The sequence below is a fragment of the Carlito syrichta genome, unplaced genomic scaffold (genome assembly GCF_000164805.1).
Source record: "Carlito syrichta isolate Samal-C Ts95f unplaced genomic scaffold, Tarsius_syrichta-2.0.1 Scaffold306734, whole genome shotgun sequence".
Classification (NCBI taxonomy): domain Eukaryota; kingdom Metazoa; phylum Chordata; class Mammalia; order Primates; family Tarsiidae; genus Carlito; species Carlito syrichta.
The window spans coordinates 114,466-121,439 of NW_007250830.1; the positions used below are offsets into that span (position 1 = coordinate 114,466).

A 6,974-nucleotide genomic window follows, 5' to 3' on the forward strand; every position below is an offset into this window, starting at 1 on the left:
CCTGTAGTTCCAGCTACTTGGAAGGCTGAGGTGGAAGGATCGCCGGAGCCCAGCAGGTCGAGGGTGCGGTGGCTGGCAGCGGCCACTGCACTCCAGTCTGGGCGACAGAGTGAGACTCCAACTCAAAAAAAAAGAAAAAAGAAATTGTGTTGTAAAAAGCCTTACTTCTCCCTGGGAGCCTCGCTGGTTATGGCAGCAGCAGCCAGCACTGGGGCTTAGCACAGGCAGGTGTGGGGCGGGGGCCTGGCAGCGGGAGGCAGTGGGCGGGCGGCGGGCAGAGGCTTTCTATCCTGGGTGGGCAGCAGAGGACACTTGAGAATTGACCTGGACCAGGGCTGGGTGGCTCCTCAGAGGACTCGAGGATCCCAGGCATCCTCCTCCTGCCTTTGGACGGTAGCACCCCAAATTCCAGGGCCTGGGCGATGGGGTTGATTCCCACGGTGGGTTTGGGTCTGAAACAGTAGAGTACCTTCTCCCACCCTCAGGCAATTTTTGTTTTTGAAGTGTGTCTAAGGGGCTCTTTGTCTCTTTATCTTGGGGGACCTCTTGGTAGACATCCTGGAGCCTGAGCCCAGCTATAGGTAGGTGGGCCTGGGTTGTGGGAGGCCAGGCTGCTCATGGTCAGGGGAGTAGGAGGGGCCGTGCTGCTCTGCAGGGAGCAAGCCAGAAGCAAGCAGGGCCCTGTGTGCATGTGGTCCCATTTTCCTGCGCCCCGTCCTCCTGCACCCCATTCCTTATCCTTTCATGCTCTTCCCCACTCTCTTGATCTCCCTCTAGATTTAGACATGGCTCGAGAGCCTAAGCCCAGTCCTGCCTGGCCAGGCCAGAAGAGGCAGCGGGGCACAGCTGTCTTCTGGTGAGTCTGTTGGGGTGGCCTGTGGGGAGGGAGGCTGGTCACTGGCTCGTGTTTGGCTCTGGGTTCCCTGGGACAGGACAAGGACCCCAGAAAGCTCCCCGAGTGTGCTGTATACCCGATGGCTCAGGCTGCTCGGGGCCCTCTCCCTAAGCCTCAGGTTTTATCTGTAACCTGAGGGAGTTGACCTGATACAATTCAACGCCTGATCTAGCGGGCATCACTAGCCACCAACCCAATGGAGGCTGTGCCCCTCTTCCCACCTGGAGCGAGGGGCCTGGGTCCTCCCAGAGAAGCCTCACCTGGGGGTGCTTGAGGGCTTTTTCTGGGTATAGACCTTTGGGAAGTAGCAAATAGGACCCTTTCTGGATGACATCGTGCCACTAACTTGGTAAGCTAAACACAATTTTAAGGAAATCTTTAAACATTTTCAGGAGGAAGCTCACCAACTTCTGCCAGCAAACAGGTCATTTTCACAGGCGTGTGTGTGAGCCACGTTGGCCTCTCTGTCCCCTCAGCTGGGTGTCTGCAGTGGCTGCAGTCAGCTCCTGCCCTTGTCATGGCATCTGGGTGGTGGCAGGGAGGGAGAGGCAGTGGGGGAGGTGGCTGCGGTTAGGAATAGCATGCTGTAAACACCCCGGTACCCATGGTTCAAGTTTCTTTTGGTTCTCACCGTGTCTAGTCTCCCTGGAAGTGGGATGGCAGGGCTGGGACGTGGGCTGCTTTGAGATGTCTCTGTGCCTCCAGGGTGACCCAAGAGAGATTAGGCCATGCCCCTCCCTGTCAGCAGCAGCCCTCATGAGTCTGTGCCACCTCGTAAGAGCCAGTGAAGGTTCTATGGGGCAACTGGCTGCCTGCCTCACAGCTGCGCCCTGCAGCCTTCCTGCCTGACCCACCCTGGAGAGGGCTGGGCCTTCCTTGCTTCCACAGCCACTTTCCTGCCTCTTCCTCTGACCAGAATCAGCGGCCACCCTGGCTTCCCGCTTTGCTTTGGGATGCTAAGTAGATGCATACTTGTGGGCAGGCAGTTTTTCGCCTTGTGTTGTTTTGCTGATGCAGAACTGCAGATGCTGGGTGCAGGCTCACCAGCTCATGGCAAGACTTATCCAGGAATTTGTTGATAGGTTTTGTAATTTTGTAATGTCTGGTGGATGGTCATAGTTATTTCATGTGTTTATTTGTATTTTTTTTTTTTTTGAGTTGGAGTCTCACTCTGTCGCCCAGACTGGAGTGCAGTGGCCGCTCCCGGCCACTGCAGCCTTGACCTGCTGGGCTCCAGTGATCCTTCCGCCTCAGCCTTCCAAGTAGCCAGAATTACAGGCATGCACTACCACGCCTGGCTGATTTTTTGATTTATTGTAGAGATGAGGTCTCGCTGCCCAGGCGGGTCTCGAACCCGCGGGCTCAGGCAATCCACTCACCTCAGCCTCCCAAAGGCGCGGGCCACATGTGTTTTTTAACATGGCCATTTTCGAGGCTAGATGGAGCCTTCTTTAGTCCTTCAGTGCTGGCTATCTTCATCAGATTTTATGTTTCCTGCCCATTCGCTTGACCAACAGCTTGGATCTGGTCATGGGAGCCCTCCTTGGGGTATTCTGGGGGAGAGGTCACACATGGGGGCATCTGGAAGCAATGCGGAGTGATGATACATGTCCCACAGGGACTCAGACTCTGTTCAGAAGGGCCCCTCTCATTTAACACCTGGGGCAAGGTGGGCAGAGGTGGCTTCCTTAAGACCCAATTGTCCCCAGGGAACTTCAGTGAGGATGAGCAGGTGCTTCCCCAGGGACTTGGGCAGCGGTGGGCTGGAGACTGTGCTGGTGGCCTCCTTGGGATGGTCCCCAGAAGAGGGACAGAACAGGGTTGGCTCTATGGTGCGCTGGAGCTGCTGAATGACCTCTGCAGGGGTCTAGTCAAGTCCAGCCACGTGATTTAGAACCCAAAAGGGAATTTGTCAATGTGGGGGTAAGGTGTGGTGAAGAGATTGGCCCACAGCCGGGCCCTGAGGACACTTGAGGAGGTGGCTTGACCTCTGTCCACAGAGTCATTCCGACACTCCGTTTTGTTTCTCTTTTTGTGGGAAGTTCCAAGCTTGCCGACTGTAACCATTAGCCCAGACCAGGGGGCAGCTGCAGCCACTGCCCTAGTGCCACCAGGCTGTTCCCCTTGGGTAAAAAAGGGCCAGGCTACACGCTTAGGGAGCAGGCCTCCGTGCTGACTAAGAAAGGTAGACACAGGCTGGGAAGGAACCCCCCACCTGCCTGCAAGTGGTACAAAGGTTAACTGCTATTCCTTCCTCCTCGTGTCAGCTTGGGAGCGATCAGTCAAATCCCCTTCTTTTATGTGGTTCATCTCTGACTACTCATAAAAGTACACTTATAACAGGCATCTTGGGAAACAAGGAATGAAAAGAAAGCGTAGTTCGTGCATTGGCCGGGAATCGAACCCGGGCCTCCCGCGTGGCAGGCGAGAATTCTACCACTGAACCACCAATGCCTTGGTGCCTATTGCTTTCCACAGAGATCCAGGTGGTTGCAGATCACCGTCCGCCTGGTCTCTGCCCAACCTTGGGGGAAGGGTCCCCCCATCAGCCCGGAGCGGGAGTGTTTCCTGGGTGGTACTGCCTCTCTGAGACTGTCACCTCCAGCTCTGTCCTGGCACCAGCCCTCTCTGCTCGGTCTTTTCTGGCTCTCGGGGGCCCCTGGCCGCCTGCCCCGCGGCCGCGCCCCGCAGCCTTCCTGCCAGACTCACCCCGCAGCGCCCCGGGGAGACGGCCGGGCCCTCCTTGCCTCCGCAGCCGCTTTCCTGCCTCCTCCTCCGACCGGAATCAGCGGCCTCCCTGGCTTCCTGGGCCGCCCACCCAGGTCTCCTGAAGCCAGAAAGCGGGGGTGAGGGGTTGGGAGTGCTTGGGGATAGAAGGAGCCGGCGCCCTGGATGTCTTTCATGCTGCCTCTAGTGGGCTGGCCCTGAGCTGGGGACACGGGCGACAGGGTCAGAAAGTTGTTTCAGAACTTTACTCCCCTCACCCCCCATGCAGTCCCTCCCTTCCGTCCAATTCATCACCCTCCCCGGTCCCAGGCGCAGGCAGTACGTGAAGCACCTGCAGCAGTAAGTACCTTCTTGCCGAGGCTGGGACCCATCCTCTCCATCCCTCCCGGGCACCAGTGCCCTGGAGCGTTTGGTGCAAGAAGGGGTGAGGCCCCGGAGTGCCTGGTCTGTGGAGCCCGCCAGTGTGAGCCTGGGACTTTTCGGGCTCGTCCTCTCTCCCAGTGACTGGAGCAAAGGCGCAGGTGGCCTGGCCACTGCCCTAACCCTAACCCTGCCTGTACTGGGCCCTGCATCCTGGCGATTCCTACGCAAAGATTAAAGGCTCTCTCACCCTCGAGAGGCTTTGGGCTCTGACTTGTCTGTCCCCTTTTATCCTTTGCCAGACCAAAATGGAGAGCGTCAGCAGGGTCTGGCTCAGGCAAGAGAGCCTTAGGAGGGCTGGGTCGGGCTGGCCGGAAGCCTGTGAGGAATTGTTTCCCTCCTGTCCCCCAGAGCCACCTGGGAGGCACCCCTGAATCAGAAGCCAACCCCGGGAAGCTGGTTTGCTGTGGGCTCCCAAAGTGACTTTGGGCAAGTCCCCAGGGGTTCTTCCAGTGAGATCCTAGCATTCTAAGGAAGAGCTACATACTTCAGTTTCCTCAAGTTCAAGTTCAGTTGGGGACCAGGCAGAGATCCTGGCCTTGACCCCATTTGTCTTCTCCACAGCAGTAACTACGACCTGAACTATGAGCTGTACAGAGAAGACATCCCCTACAGGTAGGTGGGTTCTGCCCCTGGGCCCTCTGCGGGGCTGGTGGCCAGACTCCCTCTCTGTCCTGTCCTTGTAGGGTGTATGAATACCAGAGGATTCCCCCGCTCATCAACCGTGTGCCCGTCAAGATCCGGAGAACGCACATGGGCGTCAGGAGCAGCTTCAGCCCGCAGAAGGCCTCCAGGAACAGCCACCTGTCCTCTGGGCAAATCAAGCGTGAGTGGGAGGCAGGGCACAGCCGGCACCTGCAACTCTGGGAAGCAGCTGGGCAGCTGGGCCAGCAGTGAGGACAAGCCTCCAGCCCTGGTGACACTGCCCTCAGCCCCTGTGCCCAGCGTGGGCACCAACCCGGCCCCTCTCCCAGCAGTTCGGACTGAGGAGCTGCAGTCTATCAGGGGGGAGCTGAGCCAGATCAAAGCCCAGGTGGACGGCCTGTTGGAGAGACTGGAGCACATGGACCAGCAGAGAGCCCAGCTGACAGGTCAGCTCCCCTGGTGTGGCCTGGGGCCACACTCAGCCAGCCTAATTTCCCCAGCCTTGAAGATGCCAGGACCTGTGGTCCTGCCCGAGTCTTTCCCAATCTTCAGGGGTCCCTGTCCCCTTTGGCTGTTCTTGAGGCTTGAGAATCCATGTGGCTCCTGGTTATCCCATCACCTCTGCCCACAGCAGCTATCTGGAGCCATAGCAGTGTGTTCCAGTCCATCCACCTTTTGCCTTCTGGAGCCCTAGATGTCCGAGATCATTGCTGGGCATCAAGCAGTGTCTCTGGGGTCAGCTGAGGCCTCCAAACCCAGCCATTGACTGACAACTCTCTCTGCACAGGGACAAAGGACAGTGAAGAGAACAGGGGCCCTGGAGGCAAGGGGTCCTCGTGTAGCAGCTCTGAGCCCAGGCAGGACCCCGGGAGTCAGAGGTCTTGTGCAGAGGCAGAAGGACCTGAGGGCAGCACAGATGCGGAGCAGGCAGTGAGTGGCCTGGCCCCTCTTTCCCATCTCCACTCTCCCTGTGTTTGGGTCCTTGTGGCCTATGAGCAAGGGAGGGACTTGGGTTTGTGCAGGAGCCCACAGAGGGGATCTGAGAGAAGGCATCTGACCTTTGCCACAGAGTGATGCCCAGAAGGCTGGGGCCTGCCATGTCTTTTCTCCCTTCCAACTCAGCTGCTTGAGCCTCCCAGCAAGGCCAGGGTTGCTGGGGACTGGCAGTGATAAGCTCCTCTCCACCACCCGTCCTGCTCTGCCCTTGGCCTGCTGCCCAGGGCCTGAGTCGCATCTGTAATGTCTGGTGAATGAATGGGCTAGATGGAGACAGTGCTTTCTTTTGCCTAGTGGTCCTGGTTGCCCAGGTCTTAGGAGGAATCTATAATAGCCCTGAGGTGCCAAAGCCCCCAAGAAATGGGATGAAGGGGAGACTAGGTGTGACCAGGTCTCCCCTTCCAGCCATGCCATGCCTCCAGCCTTCTCACCAATCCCCTGCTTCTCTTTTCCCTACAGGTAAAGAATCAGGCACCGGACAGGGACAGCCAGTAGGAGGTGAGAACCCTTCTGGGCTCATTGGCTCCAGGCACTCTCTTGGGCAGCTCCCTTCCTTGCCTTGGGGTTTTGAAGGCCTCCTGGCGGCACCCACACAAACTGAGGCACCCATTCTGGAACTGGGACCATGGGAGTAGAGGCAAGGTGTGGCCAGGGCAGCCAGAAAGCCACCCCATGGTGGCGGGAATAGCTTCTTTGGAGGTTGTTTCTGGATGAGTGTCCTGGGGCTGGCAGGGCTGGGAGGATGGTGGCTTGGGACTGGTGGGCACCAGCTCACTCATGAAGCTGATGCTGGTCTTGCAAGGGGCAGTAGACAGCCTACCCCCAGAGCTCAGGGAGCACCTCAGCCCTGTCTGAATGCAGGCACTACTTCGGCTGCTCTTCTCCCTCCTCCTGTTGTCCCAGTCAGCAGCTGGCTGCCAGGAGCTACACCTGTGTTCCCACGGCCTCCCTCCCAGCCTGAAACCCAGCTGTGAGGTCCTTGGTGTGTGCCCCACCTAACCCCTCTTGGTTCCAGACTCCCCATCCACCCTACAAAGCCTAAAAAATTACTTTAGGAGTAGTTTTTATGCCGTTTCTATCTTGTCTGTCTCTTGCTGGCATGATATTATGTATTTCACACCTTCTCTAAAAAATGCATCGTCAGAAGGGAAAAAATAAAATGTGCTTTTTCCTGGCCAGAGAACCTTGTTCTGATCCTCCTTCTTAAGCTAAACAGGTCCTCACAACACACAGCAGCTCATACAACGCCGAGTGCAGAGAGGGGACCTGGCTACCCTGCCTCCTGCACAGC

At 57.7% G+C, this 6,974-nt stretch overlaps 1 non-coding gene across 1 annotated transcript; it reads right to left on the bottom strand.

Annotated features, from left to right (window-relative positions):
- Positions 1-3,278: 3,278 nt before the first annotated feature.
- On the bottom strand, positions 3,279-3,349 carry TRNAG-GCC. Its single transcript has one exon. It is a non-coding gene; the product is annotated as a tRNA-Gly (tRNA).
- Positions 3,350-6,974: the final 3,625 nt, after the last annotated feature.